This window comes from Dendrobium catenatum, unplaced genomic scaffold (genome assembly GCF_001605985.2).
Source record: "Dendrobium catenatum unplaced genomic scaffold, ASM160598v2 fragScaff_scaffold_929, whole genome shotgun sequence".
NCBI lineage: Eukaryota > Viridiplantae > Streptophyta > Magnoliopsida > Asparagales > Orchidaceae > Dendrobium > Dendrobium catenatum.
In genome coordinates, this window is record NW_021319391.1 from 9,485 (window position 1) to 30,684 (window position 21,200).

The 21,200-nt window shown below is 32.7% G+C and overlaps 1 non-coding gene across 1 annotated transcript; it reads left to right on the forward strand.

Moving 5' to 3' along the window:
• Window positions 1-13,892: 13,892 nt before the first annotated feature.
• Window positions 13,893-13,999, forward strand: LOC114580297. Its single transcript, XR_003701657.1, has one exon. It is a non-coding gene; the product is annotated as a small nucleolar RNA R71 (small nucleolar RNA).
• Window positions 14,000-21,200: the final 7,201 nt, after the last annotated feature.

Genomic DNA, 21,200 nt, shown 5'->3' on the forward strand with positions numbered 1-21,200 from the left:
TAAGTAAGTCACAAAAGAGAACTTTGTTTCCGAACTCAGGAACCACATTTCCAACCCCATCAACCATGACATCTTTTGGGATTATTGTAACATTATCTTAAGAATTGATGATGTCTTCTTTACTGATAGAATTTTCCTTGTCCACAAGATTAATAACAGAGTTTCCACTATTAGAAACTATCTTCTCAATCAGAAGTAATTTGGAAGGGGAAGTTTCATGACCGTCGCTGAACATCGTTACAAATACAGATTTGATCTTCTTGAAATCATTATCCAAAATCACATTCTTTCCTTTTCCTATTACTTTAGGTTCCTTCTTCTCCTGATAACCTCCTTCATTGATGACCAAACTTGTGCCTCTACCTTTAGATTTATTGATGTTGCTCAAGTTTGATTTCTCGTCACCGAAAGCCGGTGGTGAAGACGGAAAGGATCTAACAGATGATATCGAAGCCCTTGAAGATGGACGATGATCATCCTGTTTCACTCCGACCATTGGAAGCCAGCAAACATCCGCCTCCATTTGTTCTACGAAATTCCCGTGGAGAACGAAATTTCAAAAATTCCTTTGAAAGCCAAAATTTCCTCAGACATTCTCTCTCTACTTTCTCTCTCTTGGAGAGTGTTTAGTTGCCCAGCTTAATAGTATTTGATCAGCTTAATAGTTTTATATTCAGTATTTGAGATTCAAAGTTATTTTAGGACCTGATGCTGGATTAATTTAATTTGATCAATAATTTATGTAACTTCAACACTTTTTTTATTAGGCTTGGGTAAATAAGTTCAGTCTAAAATATGAGAAATAGGCTGGCCATTAATGATTTCAAAAGGGGTCTTTCAAGTAGATCAATTAATAGAACTTTTATAAGCAAATTTATCTTGGGTTAAAATCAAATCCCATTAAGATGGTTTCTCACCTGTAAGACATCTAAGAAAGTTTCCAAACTTCTGTTGACAACTTTAGTTTTCCCATCTATTTATGGGTTATATGCACTACTAAATTTGATAGTAGTCCCTAACTTTGACCATAATATTCTCCAAAAATTGCTTAAAACCTAGTATGCCTATTAGAGGTGAAAGTCCTGGGTATGCCATGGAGTCTCACAATTTCTTTAAAAATAGATCAACAACATGTGAAGCATCATAGGTTTTTTTGCAAGGAGTGCCATTTTTCTAAATCGATAAACAACAACAAACACAGAGTCAACTTTTTGACTATTAATAGGCAATCCTAAGATGAAGTCTATGGAGTTATCCTCCCAAGGTTTATTCAGAATTGGAAGAGGAGTATATAAATCATTATTTTTAGTTGTTCCCTTGAAAGATTGATAGAGTTTACATTGTTTTACAAAATTAAGGATTTATTTTCTCGTGTGGGGACAATAATAATTTTCTTCAACTAAAGCAATGCTTTTTCCTTGACCAAAATGTTTCCCTAACCCTACACTATGAAGTTCTTGAACAAGTTTTCTCGTAGTGAGATTTGAATGATACAGAGTCTAGTTCCTTTAAACAAAAATCGTTATTAAATGACAAATTTAGTAGAAAAATCAGTTCTCGAAGTGCGACATGATTCCCAAATATCTTTAAAATCTGGATTAGTGGCATAATTTTCTTTTAAGGAATTTATCGAAGTTATGTTGGGGATGAGCTCGTTTACTTAAAGCATTAGCATCTTTATTCACCACTCCAGTCTTGTGTTTTAAATGAAAAGAGTATTCTTATAGGAAAGATGTCCATTTGTCATGTCTTTTACTTAAGTTCTTTTGATATCCTAAAAATCTTAGTGCTTCGTGATCCATGCTTGACATAAATTCCTTTTAAATAAGGTAACATCTCCAAAATTTTAGGGCCTGGACAATTGCATAGAATTCAAAATCATATGTTGAATATGGAGATCGAGAATCATTTAATTTTTCACTAAACTAAGCAATGGGTCAACCTTCTTGACTAAGTAGAGCTCCTATTCTAATTTGGGATGCATTAGAGTTCACCTCAAAGATTTATGAAAGTTTGGTAAGTTAAGAATGGGTGATTGGCTCATTTTCATTTTAATCAGTTGAAAGACTTGTTCATCTTTGGGTGTCCATTTAAAAATTCATTTCTTTAGATAGTTAGTGATGGGTGCAATCAAAGTACTTGCTTCACAAATTCAAGATGTTCATTAGGGTGTTTAGTGTTAATCAAGGTGTCATCAAAATAGACTATCACAAATTTTCCAATGAAATGTCATAAAATATGATTCATAGATAAATGTCTTAGGGGCATTTGACAATCCAAAATGCATGACTAACCATTCATACAGACCTTCTTTAATTTTGAAAGCTATCTTCCACTCATCATCAAGTTGAATCCTTTTTTGGTTATATACACTTCAAAAATCAATTTTGGAAAAGACTTTTACACCACTAAGCATGTCTAGCATGTCATCCAATATGGGGATGAGAAACCTATATTTGATAGTTATCTTATTTATGGCTCGACTGTCTACATAGATCTGCTAGGTTTCATCTTTTTGTGTGTAAGCAAGGCTGGGACAACACATGGACTCATATTTTCCTTAATCAAATGTTTATCCAAAAGTTCAATCACTTGTTTATGTAATTCCTTGTCTTAAGTAGGACTCATCGAATAGTAAGGGAGATTGGGTAAAGTTGTTCCAAAAATTAGGTCGATGTAGTGTTGAATATTTCTCATGGGTGGCAATAATTTTGGTAGCTCATCAAGAGTTATATCAGAATATTCTTTAATCAATGGTTGTATTGCCACAAGAACTTTAGAAGTTTGCTCAAATTCTTTTCCTAACACCAAATAGACTATCTTAGAATTTTTTTAGCTCATTTGTGCTGAGAAGTATTTTAGGAGTGGTTTTTTTTTTTTTTTTTTTTTTTTTTGTCGATTGGGTAATTTTGGCAGGAGGGAAAAGAATATTCTTCTGGGGGTATAAGGCAAATTCTTTGTTGTTTTGAGTGAGGGAGTAAGTATTACTTTACACATTGTGAATTATCTTGTGATCAAATTTCCACGGACAACCAAGTAAGATATGACATACTTCAAGGGGCATGATGTCACACACTACTTGATCTCTATAGGAGTTTCTAATTAAGAGGTTAACAGTGCATAGTTGTGTGATAGGGACATCTCCTCCTTAAAACTAGGATATCTTGTAGGGTTTAGCAAGTGGTTTGGGTTTTACCTTAAATTTGTCTACCATCAGTTGTGAAACAAAGTTTCCTGAGCTACAACTATTAATCATAAGGGTACAAAGTTTTCCTTCAACAATTCAAGTGGTTCGCAAGATATTTCGCCTAAGCCATTTGTCCTCGGTGTCAACTTTGGTAGTTAAGACCCTTTGAATAACTAAATTTTGGTCCCCTTGGTCACTTTCAACATCAATTCCTTCCAATTCAATCTTATTTTCTAGTTTAGTTTCAACTTCCTCCTCATTTTCTAAGTCATCCTCTTTCTCAATATAACTTGACCTAAGAGGGTTATTCTTTTTACAAATAGTCAAAAGGTGTCCATATAAGCCACATTTATAACAAGGTTCAATTGGCTTTGGGCCTATTAGACCCTTTCCTTTATTAATGGTTTGAGTTTCATTAGATTTTGTTTGCAAAATTGGATTTGAAGAAGATGCCCCAATTGAAGTTTGTGAAGATTTGATTCTAGTCCAACTAGGTTGTCGAACCTTAGACGATTCAATTGCTTTATTATTACCTCTATGTTGTTTATTTTTTTATTCTTTAGCGCCATTAGATAAGCTTCATCGAGTTTAATTATGTGATGTAAGTTCAATTGATCTTGAATATACCACTTTAATCTATTGATGTATCGAGTTATGGTTTGTTCTTCATATTCATTCAATTCTTTTCTTAATTGTAGTTTGTAGAAATTTTTTGTGTATTCATCTATGGATTAATTCCCTTGATGAATATTATTGTAATCTTGAAAAAGAATTCATGAATAATCAGAAGGCATGAATTTTCCCATCATTTTTTCTTTTATTTTTTCCTAAGTTTAATTTTTTTCTTTCCCTCTCCTTACTCTATTATTTTGAAGATTTCTTCCATCATGTTACAGCATGACCCATCAGTTTTAAACTAGCAAACCTAACTTTTTTTGTTTTCAGGAATTTCTTTCCATTCAAAAAAATTATCCATTTTTTCTACCCATTTAAGCAATTGTTCAGGTTCTAGCTTGCCTTGAAATTCACATACATAAATTTTAATTTCATTATCCCATAGTCTATTTTGAAATTTTTTATTTTTAGGAGCTTCATCTTAACTTTCAGAGTTTTGTACATTGCTCTCATTTAAGGTAGCCAAAGTGTTAGCCATACCGTCCAATTGTTGTTATAGGTTTCCATTTTGTTTCATCATTTGTCGCCAATCCTCTTCATTATTTTGATTATTCATTTTATTTTTGAAAGAGAAGACGCACACACAAACCAAGGTTCTGGCACCAAATTGATGGGAACTAGAAAGATCTAAACCTAATGGATAACACAAAGGAAAGTTGGACACATCTTATTCCAATACTTAATAAGAAATCACCAAATAAACATGAAACAAACTGAAATTGTTTTTTTAGAAGAAAGAAAACTAAAAAAGAAAATACCCTCAGAAAAACCAACTAGTAGTCACCTCGCATGTAACAAAAAATTATGTAAATATAATGGTCAAGAACATGCAAACTAATGGTCCACCACATAATTTTTGATCCAACATCCTCTATAACTCCATTGGAAAATACCAACAAAACTGACCAACCAACACTACTCACACTTTTAGAAGAAGGATACAATGTGGTGGAAACTTGTGGAGAGAAGAATTAGATAGAAAACTTGGAAGAAGAAATAAGTATAGAAGAAGTAAATCTCAAGCTAGAGAAAAAACCCTCAGGTTTTAGAATTCATTTCACTTCCAAAAACTCCCTATAATAGCGCAAAACACCTCCTTAACTAGTAAAGAAAAGGAGGCCAACAACCAGCCACAACCACTCTGACAACCAACCAAAAGATTAAAGAAAAAGGCATCAAATAGGGCTCGGCTAAAGCCCATAATCTGAACCACCATAGCAAAAAAATTCAAGAAAGTTAGGGAACAACAACAGGACCCAAACATCCAGGGAATCGAGAAAGCCAGGGAAAATCAACTGGACCCGAACAGCCAGGCCAAGGAAACTGGAAAAGATACATAAATTGAACAACCACCAAGTAGATTGTAGCCCATCCACCCCCCATCAAACCCAAATCAGTCGAACACAGAGTACCGAAAGAAGCTAGCACACCAAAGGAATAACAAGTCCAAAGAGCACCTAAACCACACATGTTCATTTTTTGCCTTCCATCATTGGGTAAACAAAAATTAAACTAAAAAATTATAATAACATAAAATAAAAGTATCTTAAAATAAGAGCATGAAGTATTGAATGCGTCTCCAGTTAATGGATTTGCAAGATCTTGGACACTATGGATTATTTGAAAGATCCTCTTCATGTTCCAATAAGATTTGAGGAGCTGATGATTTCCACTGGATCAAGAGATGGATTGAGATTATCCTTTCTCTCTCCTATCTCTCTCTTGATTGTTTGGGGTTTTCTTGAATGGAGGGTGATAGGAGGAAGCTTCGGAAGAGTTGAGGATCCTTCAATGAGGCTAGAGAATGAGTTTGGTCAACCCTTTTTCTAAGGTAAGAGGTGGTATTTCTAGGAGTGAAAATGAGATAGAGGGCTTGGATCTCGCCACTTGATTCAAGGTCAACATCCTTTTAAGTTAGGGATTGACCAATAGGATCTAACGGAAGGTTCTGGAGAGTTTGAATGCACATGGCTGGTTGTTGAGGGGGTTATGGTTGAACAAATAGTTAGATAGATTGATTTAGGGAATCTTACCACTTCAGCAGCTGAGGTGGTGTAAGCTTGACATGATCTAAAGATGGAAGGTTCTAAAGCCTACTCAAATCTCTATTTTGGTCCAATTTGGGGTGGATCAAGAATGAGCCCAAGAAAGTGGATTTTGGGTGGCTTGGTTCAACCCAAATGGTTGACCCAGGTTAAACCTTCGGTTTGGTTTCATGGGTCATGTGCGTTGGGTTAATACACATTTGCTATGGTCATTTAGGGAATTTAATTTTTCAAGGGTGGGTTTTGGCTCACAAAAATCCCTTTTAGTGCACTTGCTTCAACCTAAATGGTTAAACTTGGTGGTCCAATGAGCTCAAATGTTTTTGGATTACTCATGGGGTTCAAATGAGTTGTCCCTCATAGTTTGATTCATTTGTGTGGTCAAAATGTAGAGTTTTAAAATTTTATGTGTATGGTAAGTTTTTTTCAACAATGATTGACTTGGTTAACCAGGTTTGATTAGGGGTCAATGGTGGGTCAAACTAGTTCAAATGATATTTTGGACATGTTGGAAGTGGTCTGATGTAATTGGAATGGCATTTACAAAAATGCATGTTTAAAGGCTAAAAGGGCCCTTTGGTCAACCTAGATTGACTTGGTTAACCTTAATTCATTGCATTGTAAATGATTTTTATAATTTGTTGGAGGTTATCTTAAGATTTGGTGGGGTCTCCATACATGTAATTTGGTTTAAAGGGATAAAAGGACAATTTGATCATCATAGGTTGACTTGACCAATTGGTTGACCAAGGCTTGATATTTAGTTAAATGCATTCCAAATCATATTTTGCATATGGTGGAGGATGTTGCATGGCCATATTTGATTGAACCATACTGAGGTTTAAAGAAGATTTAGGTTTGTTAGTTTAGGATTTTAGCATGTTATGGTCAACAAAGGTTCAACATTGGTTTAATGAATCATGCTAATGATGATGATCATAATCAATGAGATTGGAGAGGCTTCCAATGCTGGTTTAATGCATCAAACTTTTCTTTCTACATTTGATCATTTACGAGCTCTTTCACCTTTGAGTATTTAATGGAGTCAACCATAAATTTTTCCTTCTAAAATTTAAGATAGATGATTGATTTCCATTAATAAGAATGAATCAAGTACTTTCTAATAAAAATAAAAAACAAAGTTTAAAAAAAATTTAGATCAAGTGGTTTGATTTTGAAATTTATTTTTAATTTTTTAAAGATTTAGATGAGGACCCAATTTAAAGACTTCAAACCAGGGGAGGTTATTTAAGCAAGATTTTTTTGTAGTAATATATTCTTGGAGAAAAATTCAATATTTTATAATCATGAATTTAAGCCCTCTAGAATCTAGTTTAAAATATATGTAGACTTTTAGATGCAAACATATATTCTTAGACACATGCATAAGAGATGAAAATTTTTAAAAAATTAACAGATTACCTATCTTCTTGTCAATTCATAATGGGTTACATAGTACTCTAATCCTTGAAGTGTCACAACTCTCCCATCCTCATAAAATATCATCCTTGACATTTCAAAACTCATATCACCAAAATAAACCAGGATACAACTACCTCATTTCATATTATTTTATCCAAGTGGTTTCTTTTTCGGCTTTTCTCTTCCACTAAACTTTAACTATTTGAATATATTTTTCCTTAACATTTTTACTTCATATGCTAAAATCTTTTATGTTTTCTCTCTGTACCTTAGATTTGAATGCACCTCAATTTCTTTAGCAGGTATATTATTTCCAAAGTTGAATACATTTTCCAAGAAGTGACACATGGAATATAGTGTAAATATCAGACATATGATCTAGTAAATATAATATATTCATAGACTTTTTTGTCATTTATTCACTTTCAAAGGGCACAACATATCTAAGACTCAGCTTTTCCTTCTTAACAAATCTACTGATGCACTTCACTAGCCTAATCTTTGGCAAATGATCAACTATAACCCAAATAGCATCATGTCCTTATCTTGAGCTAAAAAATTCCATAGAAAAGTTTCTTTGTGTGGAATAACTAATCTCAAATCATTAGAATGAGGAACCCATAACCTATTCTTATAGTAGACAATACGAGAAGTGGATACTTGTAATTTTTATTTCTTAACGGATTTAATATAGTCAATCAACTTCAATTATTTAAAAAAAAAAAAAAACTTTGAATATTCTATATATAGCTTCTATGCTTCTTAAATATTTTCTTGTATAGATGATTGTATAATCTTATTGGCAAAATGCTTTTTTCTAGTACTCTATCAATGTTGAGTAGCTATTAAATCAGTATCAATCAAATGGGCTTACTCCACATACTCAGAGAAATCAAAAATTTAAAATGGAACCAATAGTTATCTTCTAACGTCCCCCAATATCATCAGAAATCTATAGCATTTTTCCTTAGGAGTGTAACATCAAGTACATAACATACTTAAAGCAATAAATTTTATCTCATAAAACATAATTATCCTACTTCCCTGATCAACCTCAAGAAAATGTTGGGATCCAAGACCTCTAGCTTGAGCTTCTAATGATGACAAATAATATCATCTAAATATCTATTCATTGAATATTATTTAATTTCTACTACTGCCTGTGAGTACTAACAATTCAGGAAGATTACAAATTACCCAGGACAACAGTAAGACTCAAGACTGGGTAGAGTAGGAGTGTGAGTCTCAAACAATATAATTTTCTATTTATTTTTCTTTTCTTGAGTCTGGCCACAAACTGCAGGTAAGTCTAAGCAACCATGCACACACATAGGGAGAGAAAGGGTTTTAAAAGAAAAAATATAGATTTTCTTTCTCTATTGATCGTATTATACAATTTCATCTCGTACTGTACGATCCTATTTTATAAAATGATTTATATGAACAACATTTTTTTTCTTATGCTTAAATTAAAAAAAAAATAAAAAATAAAAACTAAAATGCCATTCAAACTTGCCTATAACAAATATTATTTGACATCATCAAAAAGGGGGAGAATGTTGGGATCCATAACCCCTAGCTTTAGCTTTTGATGATGAAAAATAATATCATCTAAATATCTATTCATTGAGTATCATTTGATTTCTGCTATTGCCTGTGAGTACTAATATTTATGGAAGATCATAATTTACTCAGGACAATAGGAAGACTCAAGATTGGGCAGTAGGAGTGTGAGTCTGAAATAATGTAATTTTCTATTTATTTTTCTTTTCTTGAGTCTGGCCATAAATTGCAGGTAAGTTTGAGCAACCATGCACACACACAGGGGGAGAGGGTTTTAAAAGTAAAAATGTAAAATTTCTTTCTCTGTTGATCATGATGTTCAATTTTATCTTATAATGTACGATCCTATATTATAAAATGATTTATGTGAATAGATCGTACTATACGAACCCTATTGTACTGGACGATGTGTTACTAATCCAAAACCCTACCCGTCAAAATAACCTAAGTTTTTTCAGTCATTCGTACTGTACAAAGACATTCGTACTGTATGATTTATTTTAAATATTTACTTAAAATTAACCCGTGATTACTGGAATAAATCAAGGCTTAATCGCTGATTGGTAATCATATGGTATGAGCACGTTCATACTAGATGATGAATAGAGGATGATTTTGGATATTCCGGACATCATCCTGGATAATCTCTTATTTTTAACGCATCATACCGTACAACGTATATCATACCATACGATGAACAGAGGATTATTTTGGATCATCTGGAATATCATTCTGACTGATCCCTTAATTTGTTCTAATCGTATGGTACGACATTGATCATACTATATGATGTACAGAGATGATTTAGTATCGTCCCGGCTTTCATCCTGTACGAACACAAGTGTTTGGACTCATACCATACGATGTGGTACTGTACTGTACGATTATGTTTGAACTATTCGTAAACCTTAATATCAGGATGAAGCCTGTTTATATATCGTACTGTATGATATGAAATCATACTGTACGATTATAATGGCTACATTGAATAATTCAGGGATTTTGGAGCTTGTTTTATGTATCAAATTAGTAATCTTTTTGAGAGAAATAGAAAGAGGGGAACGTGATTAGAGAGGGAATCCTTGGGTGAGAGCTCTTGAAAAGTTTTTAGGGTTTGAGAGAGGAATGCGAAGGTGAGCTTGGTGAGGGAGAAGAGGTGTGAGGGAGATCACACGGTTGCTCTGTTCTTGCTGTATCTTGCTCGTCCAGTGGCCCGGGAAAAACTTATGGGAGGCTCTCTATGGGGGAGACTCATCTACATCCGTGACCTCGTAGGTACTCTTACTTCTCCAGGAGGGAGAAAAATTACAAGGTACTCTGCTGTCGCCGGGATGGTGAAAACAGCGCTTGGCACTCTGCCACGCCGGGTTGGTGAAAGTTAATCTTGTAAGGGCTTCTCCGCCTTGTCGAGGGGGGGAAAAGGAGAGATATAGTTTGTAGTGAAATTATTTGAGGGGAGGACTCCGAGGAGTGGACGTAGGTCATGGTTTGACCGAACTACTATAAAATTCCGGTGTGCTTTTTCCTTATCATTTTTTTTTCTTGCACTTTATTTTCATAATATTTTCTTGGTGAAATTATGATAGAAAAAAAAAGGGATTTAATTGTTGCACGTTTGTGTTCCTTTATTAGCCTTCGTAGTAGTTAATGTTTTTATGTTAAAAATTGAAAAACACAAAAAAAAATAGAACTCTTGATTAGGTTTTTAACTATTGCTACAAAGTTTTCACAATTCACCCCCCTCTTGTCAATCAAGTAATTTCAGAAAATTTTCTATTTTTAGTGACATACAGGAGTACAAATTAAACTAGAGAAATATTTAAAAAGTCCTCTAAGCTAACTAGAGAATTCAATCTCCCTTAAAATATTTTTTCCTACTAGTCTATCCACCAATGCTCAACCTCTACATCAAATAAAAAAATTGTCAATGGTACTTTCCTCTTATGAGGATACTACAAACCATCAAATTTCTTCTCTAATCACATCTACTAGTCTTTTGTTACTATAATAGTTAAACTAATCAATCATTCTAGTTACAACCAAATTTGAAATTATAAGTTATAGATTTAATCATTAACTTTTAATTATTAAAGTGAATAATTGAGTTTTAATGTTAAAATTGTACTTTCAGTAGTTCCATCAAGGATGGATGTGGGCAAATAAGCTAGTCCATGATACTAAAAATAGGATAGGAGCTTAGAATATAGGCTCCTATATAGAAAAAGTAATGGAATTAATAGATAAGATGATTTATAGGAAGATAAATATTCTGTGCTTTTAAGAAACTAAATGGGTTGGAGAGAAAGCTAAAGAGTTTAATAGTTTAGGATATAAACTATGGTATTCAGGTAGGAACTGTACAAGAAATGGTGTAGGTATAATTATAGATAAGAGTTTGAAGGATAATGTTATAAAAATTAATAGAATTGGAGACAGAATTATAGCTTTAAAGATTGTGGTTGATGCAAAGATTATTAATATTATAAGTGCTTATGCTCCTCAAGTATGTTCGGATATGTATGCAGGAGCTATTACTTGTGTTCAAATACAAGGTGGTTTAACCAAGTATTTTCCTATTTCTGTTGGATTACAACAAGGATCAGCCTTAAGTCCATATATTTTTGCTTTACTCATGGATGTTCTCACTAAACATTTGCAACAGGATGTATCTTGGTGTTAGCTTTCTGCTGATGATATTTTACTTGTTGATAAGACTAGAGAGGGAGTTGAAGGTAAACTCAAATTATGGAGTTCAACTTTAGAGTATAAAGGTTTTCTCTTGAGTAGATCTAAAACTTAATATATGGAGTATAATTTTAGTAGCAAAAGACCTAGTGATGGGATTGTGACTTTGGGCGATCAATCCATTAATAAGAGTGCACATTTTAGATATCTTGGATTTGTTTTTCAGATTGATGGTGAAATTGATGGGGATATTATAGGTAGAATTAAAGTTGAATGATTGAAGTGGAGGAATGCATCGATCTTATTATGCGATAGAAAAGTCCCCCTCAAACTTAAGGGAAAATTCTATAAGATGGTGGTGAGACCTATAATGCTTTATAGTGTCGAATGTTAGCCATTAAAAGAGAAGCATATTACTCAGTTAAGTGTTGTAGAGATGAGGATGCTTAGGTGGATGAGTGGCTCCACTGGAAGATAAGATTAGAGAGACTTGCCTTAGAGGGTTTGGTCACATTAAACAAAAGCCTTTCGATGACCCGGTTATGAAAGTTGAGGTATTATATTTGACTTATTAAGAAAGGTAGAGGTAGACCTAAAAAGACATGGTTAAAAAATATTAGAAATGATCTTTCTTTATTAGATTTAAATGAGAATTTGACTTTTAACCGAACATAATGGCAAAAAATGATTCATGTAGCCAACCCCACATAGGGACAAAGGCTTGATATTGTTGTAGTAGTTCCTCATCCCTTCTATTAACTCTCATATTTTATCTTTTTTATTTGTGTTTAAAATTATATTTTTAATGTTATGCTTTCACCGATATCAATTTTTAAATGTACTCATCTTTTTCTTTTGATTATTATTTTTTTTCTCTTTTTTTTAACAACTATTTTATAGTTTCTTTTTTCCTTTTGTGTAGTAGATAACAAATGAAATTAATATCAACTTCAGCTTTAGACCTTCATACAATATTAAATATTTTAATGTAAGGACTTGTTGAGATTACTAATTTTTTCTTCATGTTAGATATGATTTCAAATTTTAATTTACACTAATCTAATTTGTAATACTAATTATTTATCTTACAATTTTTAAATTTAATTTTATAAATGTATAACTTATAAATTAAAATTATGATGATAGCTTAAATGGTTTATTAAGTTAAGTATTAGCTTTCCAACCTATAAAATATAAACAAAGTTTATTTATATTATGATCTAGGGTTTTTTTATTACCCTAAATTTACGTAATTTTTATAAGGGTTAATTAAATAATCAAAATATAAAAATAATTGGAGGATAATAATAATTTATGCATGAAGGGAATTTGCTAATATGTAAATAAAACAAATAAGTAAATAATACATTCACATGCTTTCATAAGAATGATAAAATGTGCATAAAACATATGTTGAACACAAAATATGACATTATATAATGGGTACTAGCATAACATATATATGGGTTACCTCCTAGAAGCAACACTAAGTTTATAGTCCTTAGATAGACTTTCCCATATTTTCTATTTGGCTAAGATGGATGATTATTACTCTTCAATTCGATTTCATGATATCTGCTTTCTTCTCCTTAGGATTAACTTCAGTGTTTCTATGTAAGCATTCTATAAGCCTACTACTTACAGAAATTGCAAGCTCATAGTATTGAGTTTTCAAGTTTTTAATTGAAGCGACTTGGTTTTGTAATTGTTTTTTCTAATTGTACGACCACATCTCCTAGTGGTGTATTTCTAGTTTCATATTGATTGTCTTGATTAAATATAGGAGGATAAGCTGATCTTGGATTATTATTTGCTTGATTTTAATTATTCTAATTTGCTCATTGGTTATTTTGACTAGAATTCTATTAATTTTTACAATTATTATTTGATCAACTAAAATTAGAGTGATTATTCCAACCTGGATTATATGTATTTGATTAGAGACTATTTTGTGTGATTATTCTAATCAAATTTATATTTTCAATCCATTAGATATCATTCTCCTTCATTACACTTTTATATTGAATATGTAAAGATGAATTAGAATTTAAGCTTAAAGTGCTCAACTTCTTTTATATTGATATAACTTGTGCAGACAAAATGGATAATGAATCATTTTCATAGACTCCTGTCACTCTCTTAGGATTCACCCTATTAGTAGGGCATCGAAATTTATTTGTTTTCATTTCTCAATTAATTCATAAGCATCCTCAAAAGGCTTTGAAATCAAAGAACCTCCAACTATAGCATCAATTATTACTTTAAGAGATCCTGCCAATCCTTTGTAAAAAAATTTAATTATTAACCAATCAGGTAAGGAATGATGAGGGTAGATTCTAATGATCTCCTTGAATCTCTCCCAACTCTCATAAATAGATTGTCCTTCTAATTGAGTAAAAGAAGTAATATCATTTTTAAGTTTGGTTGTCTTAGAAGGTGGAAAATACTTTTCTATAAACTTGTCTTTTTTTTTTTAGAAATGCAAATATTGCTTTAAAATGAAAGAAAAAACAAACTATTACAAACTAGAAGCAAATAAAAACTAATGGTTCCTTGATTGAAAAGAAAAAGGACACTTATTGAAAGCATATTTGTTAAAATAAACTTATCATAATTGAAATGAGACCCACTGTTTCCCATTTAAAACCCTTGATATCAGGGGATACCAAAAATTAAACAACCTAAATGGTTGATTAGTATCCCAAAGTTCCCAACCAGTTAAAAAATAGAACCTAGTACCGATCCCATAAGCAATTAGACTAAGTTTATTAAACAAATATAAGGCTAAAGGGGAAAAAAAAGAATCTACAAAAGATAACTAGAAAGAAAATACAAGTATTCACCGACAACCATAAAACACCTAATAATACTACAAATAGGTATTTTAGATGCCTCTTCCAACATACAAAGTCATAATTCACAACAAGTATTTTTGACATACTCTTTGATTAGTAGCTCCATCATCAAGTATTTTTCCACTATGTTGATTGAAGAGTAAGAACAAGCAAGCATTTTAATGAGTAATGTGTGATGAACCTTTCTTACAGTTCTTCAATCTAAGATCATCCTTCTTTCTTCTAGGTAGTTCTTCCACCGGTCCTAAGGATTGTAGTTCTTTAAATAGTTTATGCTTAGACCCTGAAGAACCACCCTCCTTAGTAGTTGCTGCCTTATCCTTCATTAACACAATCTTTTTAAAATTTAAATTAATATTATAAGGAAGAGTGAAAAAATTGCTACATACTCCTCCCATTCCGTCAATAACAACTTCCAATCCATTATTATTTAATGTATTAACTGTAGGCAAAACAGATTTCAGTTCAACAACAATCTCTGACTCAGCCACGAAAAAATCTAAAGGAAAGGCTAGTTTAGAATCAAATTATGTTTCTGGATTAACAGCATTCTCTACTCCATCCGGTATTTGTGGAAGTTTGAAATCAGATTGAACTTCCATCAGTTCAGAAACCATAAGAGGTTTCACGTTATTACTAGAAGGAACTATAGGTTCAGCAACAAAAAAAGATCCATAATAAATAGCATTCTCTTCTACATCCAGCATTTGAGTACGTTTGAATTCAATTTTTTGAATTTTGAACATCAAACTGATCAGCACCCAATTCTGACTGAGCACTAATAACTTCTTCATCTCCTCCCAAAACTCTAGTATCTTTGAAATCAATTTTCTGAATGGATGTAGACTCAAAATTAGGATCATTATCCAGAGTTTGATCAAACTGGTAATCAGCGTCCTTAAATAAATTTATATCAAATTCTGCTTTGTTATTAACTTCAACTGAATTAGCCTCCAGTTTATCAAGAATGCCTAATGTATTAACTTCAGCAGTACTTCTAACCGAATTCCTTTTACTAGGATTTTCTTTAGAAACATATTGCTTCTTCACAAAATTTTTCCTCTTCTTGTTTTTGAACTTCACATGCATCCAAGGTCCAAAGGAATTATCATCAATTTGTAATGAACTTAAAGGGACTTATTCAACAAGCAGATCCTGATTAAGAGAGACATTTGGACATACAACATCTATATGTCCAATTCTCCCACATTTAAAACAAATATAAGATAGATTTTCATATTCAAAATTTTGAAAATTCTACCATGAAGACCTTCAACCTAGGTACCACAAGGGAGTTTAGAATTCAATTTAACTTGAATGCAAGCTCTAACGAATTCCCTTCTCTCCCATCTAAACATATTGCCATCTAACAATAGAGGAGTCACAATTCTAGAAACAATTCTACAAATGTTGGTTTCATCCTAGTAATGTCAAGGAAAATGAGGAAGACGAACCCAAATAGGAGAAGAAATCCCATCCATGGAATTAGGAGAGAAGTTGGGTGACCATTTGTCTAAACCAATGACGAAGCCTCCCACATACCAAGGACCTCCATTAAGAACTTATTCCATTGCTTCATGTGACTGAAAAGAGCATAGAAACCAATCAAATCAAAGCAAGGTTATATGAAATCCTCCTAATTTACCCCATTGCCTCCTTAATTCAATAGCACAATTTGAAAAAGGAAAGTTTTTACAAAGAATCTTTACAACCAATGAATTCCCCTACACTTGAACATTGGCTATTTCATTTTCCAAATCAAGTTTGACCACATTTGAATCTTCCTTTTCATAATGATCTTTCTTCAAATTTATTTTAATTTGTGGCTTTCTAATCCATACATTAGAATTATCCAATCTAGATAAAGATACTAGATTTTTAGTATTATCAATACCAAGGATGGTATTATCAATACCCTTATCATTCTTCAACAAATTATAATATTTGCAACCTGATGAAGATGCCTCCATATCATTTTCTTTAGGGATAAAAATCAGCCTAGGTGAAATTGAATTATTCTTCAAAACATCAATGACTTCTTTTCCTTTACCTGTCTCCGACAAATACGTTTGCTTAGAGACCAAAACTCCCACTCTAATCACTAGAGGAGAGTTCAAAAAATAAGAATTGTGAGCGAAACTATGATTGAATGAAAATATACCTTTTGAATCCAATGTAGTTGGATGCGTGGTAGATCTAATTGAGTTGGTGATCCAGTCATCCATGGATGACTGGCCACCTTCTTCCATATTCAAAGTTGCAACCAAAAACCTTCTTCAAAATGCAATAAAGAAAACCTTCTTCTATAAACTTGTCAACTAACTAATTCCATATGTTAATAAATCTTGGGTGATGTAAGACTATAATGCTTAAAGTAATTTGATAAGAACTTTCATGATTTGTTGATTAGAATAATAAATAATAGAACTACTAGCAAATAAAAAGACAAAATAAAGCATAAAAGCAGTCACTTCTGTTTTGGCTAAGTTGCACAAATAAGAGCTTTGAATTATCAAGATAACAAAGAAAATCAACGACATGCAAATATAATAGCTTTCAACAAAAAATCCCTAATCTAACAATAAGATTAGAAAATGAAGTGCACTCAATCCTATGCTTACTAGGTCTTGGACAATGAGGAAGCAAAACCCTATGTTTACAAGAATATGCAAAGGTGAAGCTCGACTCCTCGAGAATCATCATCACCTACAAGGAGAGGGGATTGGGAGTTAATTTAAAAGGGGAAGAATGTTCACCATTTTCAAAATCTTGAAACAAGTCACTAAGAGGATGAGGTCATTCTTCATAGCTTCCTTTAAGGGTTCAATTGGAGAGGAAGAAATTTTTCCCATGCGTTGAAGTGTTGAAAACAATTATCATTGGCTCACCTTGAAGAATCCCCTTGAAAGAAAGAAGTTTCTCTCAAGAAATCAAGTGGAGGGAAGGATGGGAGGTGGTCGGACAATGGAAGAAACTTGGAGAAGAATTTTGTTCAGAATTTCATGATTAGGTTTAATGTTTAGAGGGGAAGAATTAAGTGGGAGGGCTTAAATATCTTTCCAAAAAAATGACCATTGATTTGGCAAGAATTTGAATAACCTAAAGGGGGAAGAGATGGGGCGGGTAAAGCTAGGCTGAAATTAGATTTAATTCCAATAAAAGAGGTGTAATTTTGCGAAGGGAATTAATTGGGTTGGCCCTAGGGAATTTCAGCCAAGAGAGAAAGAGAGGGGGCCAAGTGTTTTGGTGTAATGTATTTAGAGTTAAGGATTTAATTAATCAATCCGTCATGATTTAATTTATTGAATTAAATAGGAACCTTTCCCAAAATAGGATAAAGAGAAAAGGAAAGATTTGAAATTTGGAGTTAAGGCTTTAATTAATCAATCCATCATGATTTGATTGATTGAATTAAATAAGAACCTTTCGTAAAATAGGATTAAGAGAAAAAATGAAAATATTTGAAATCTAAAATTGATTTATTTTTAATTCAAATGCTTTCCAAAAATATGTTGGCTCAAATAAGGAAAGCGATAAAGGAATTATAATTAACTTGAAATTTAAATGGAGTTTAATTTAGGAAACTTTCATAAAATAGATTTTATAATTTTAGGGAAGATTTTAAATTTCAAATTGAGTGAATTTGAATTCAAAATCTATCCAAAATTATGGCAATCTAGAATAAGAAATAAATCCAAGAGAGGGTAAGGGGCTAGGGGCTGGCAGCTTGCTTGATGTTCGGGTAAGGGAGACGGCGGCTTAGTGGACGTGACTTGGGGTGTTTTTGATGGAAGGATGGTGGGGTTGAAGGTGGTCAGTGACTTGGAATGAGGTTTGGCTAGGATGACGGTTGGGTAAGGGATGAGAAAATAAAGGAAAATAGATAACCAAGAAAAACTACGAACCCGATCATCTCCAAGGTTTGTGAGTTATCCATATTACGGTTCTGAATTCATGGATTATGATTTTGATGATAGAAAACACTCTTATTTCTCTAAGACTACATTGCCTACAGATATTTCAGGTCCACAAGATAAGACTGCAATTTGAACCAGCTCAAGATAGGGTATACTTGGTCTAAGTCACTTTGTACACTTTTTTTCCTTTCTTGAGTCTTTGTAATTGGTGTGGCTTCTGATGCTTTGTAAACTTGCTCATACACACCTTGGAAGAATTTTTTACTGTTCCCTAGAGTTTACTATTTTTGGTAACATCGTTCGGGATGATATTTATATCAACCGGGATGATCAGTTCAAAAACAAAAATCCTAATTAGGGCATCATCCTCATTAAGGCAGCCGTCATTAAGCCAATAGGCTTGGACGATCGTTATATCAGGCAGGAATTAAGAAATAATCAATCGCCATGATCAATTTAAAAATTATTTATTTTAGGATATCGATAAGGACGATCTAAACATCGCCATAGATGATGCAGCATAATTATGCCTAAATTAATCTGATAATTATGGAAATCAATTAAGGCTGATTAACAGATCACATCAGCATGGCCGATCACAGGATCAGCCAGGATGATGTCATGAATGATTGACATCGTCAAAGACTCTATCCAGGGTGATGATCAGGATGATTGACCTTAAATTTGAACTAATCGGGCAGGACGATATTGTATCGGCCTGGACGATGTAACTAATTTTCTTCTGATCATCCCAAATCATCGCAGTTGATTTAGCCTATTTTGTACTGATCGGCCAGGATGATAATCATATTGGCCTGAATGATAAAGTCGACAAGTTACATTAATGAGCTCATTTTAAGATCTTCTATTTAAGCTTTTGACAAGGCACTTTTGTAAGTGTATTTGGTAGCCATTGTAGCTTCATTCTTTTTGGTGAAACTTAAAGAGAGAGCTTGAAAGGGAGTAAGAAAAGGGTGAAGTTTGAGAGAGGGAGAAGATCCTGTGAGGGGGGACTCAAGGGAGTGTGGAGGGGGATTCCACACGGTTGCTCCGGCAAGCTTGCACCTTAGTACCGTCGGATTCAAGGCTTGTCTTGAGGAAAGTTCACAGAAGAAGAATATCTCTTTGGTGTTAAAAGACCTGACTCTGCTGCACCGAGAAGGTGGAAGTGATTTTGTAAGGTCTTCTCCACCTAGCTTTAGGGGTAAAGGAGAGACACTTAGTTTAGTGCAATATTAGGAGGGTGCCGTTGAGGAGTGGATGTTGGTCGAGTTGATCGAACCACTATAAATTTGATGTGTTCTTTCCTTTATTATTTTCATATTTAATTTCTGCATTGGGTTTTCTTTGTGGTGAATGTTGGTTTGGTTTAAGTTTTATTTAAAAGATATTTAAAATAATAATTCACCTCTCTCTTAATTAGCCTTGGGCCAGTTCATAAGGGGCCTAACATCTCTAATAAACTTTCAAGTGGTACAAGAGCGGGATTCATAAAAATAAGTTTTTGAAAACTTTTAAAATTTGATCCATGGCTAATTTTTCTAATCATAATATTGTAGAAGGTTATTCAATCACCAGACCACCTCTATTTGACAATATTACTTTTAAATTTTGGAAAATTTGCAAGTCTACTTTCTTGCAGTCTATCGATTATCGAATGTAGCATATGATTTTAACTTGTTATTCTTTACCATCACATGTTATAGATGGAATTAAAATTGATATTCCTTTTAATCAATGGAATAAGGAAGAACAAATCAATGCTCAATTGAATGCAAATTTATTAAACTGTTTGTTTTGAGCATTAAATTTTAAAGAATTTATGTTAGTTTCCACGTTCACTGCTGGTAAGAAAATTTGAGATAAATTACACACCATATACAAAGGAACTATTGAAATCAAGCAATCCAAGTTGAATTTTTAATGCATGATTATGAACATTTTTTCATGAAACCTTATGAGATGATCTTAGATATGTATACTAGATTTATTTAAATTGTTACATCATTGCATTCTTTAGGTAAAGAGTTTTTAAACCTTGAAAAAGTTAATAAAATTCTACATTGTCTACTTGATAAGTTTGATGCTAAAGTTGTTGCTATTTGTGAATCAAAGAAATGAATGAGTATTCTATTGATAATTTGATTGGCTCACTCATTGCCTACGAGCAAAGTTTGGGTCAAAGACTTTTTGATGCAGGTGAAATGATAGTACTAAATGCTGAAGACATGGAGCAAAGTGGCTTAGTTGGTGACGAATATGATAGCTTATCAAGCAAATTAAAAAGCTCACAAAAGCATAAGCCTCAACAAAAGTGGAATAAAGGTAAAATGGTAAGAATGGTAAGATTACTTCTGATGTTATTTGTTTTGGATGCAGGAAGCCTGGACATATGAAAAATCAGTGCCCTAATTTGAGAACTCGTCCTGAAAAAGAAAAGGATAAAGCAAAGCAAATTATAGAAAAGGCAATAAATGTAAAGAAAAAAATCTCCTAGGCAGACGTAGCTTCTGAATCATCAAACTAGGAGCAAGATACTTTTAAATTTGTTTGTGTGTTAGTTTATTTGTGTTGTGTTTTGTTTTTTGTTATTTTATATGTTTTTTTATTTTCCTTTATTTTTTTCTTTTTTTTTCTTTGAAATATTAAATTAGCTTTTATACTTAGTTTTTTAAAGTTTTCTCTGATCAACACACACGTTCACTTTTCCAAATTAAGAAAGATACACAAAGTGTATCAAAAAGTAAAAGATGCACAAAGTGCACCAAAAATTGATGAGAGGCATAAAATAAGCCCATAAAGAGTATGCTTACTTTTTCTGTATTACTTAAAGCTTAAGAAAACCCTTGAT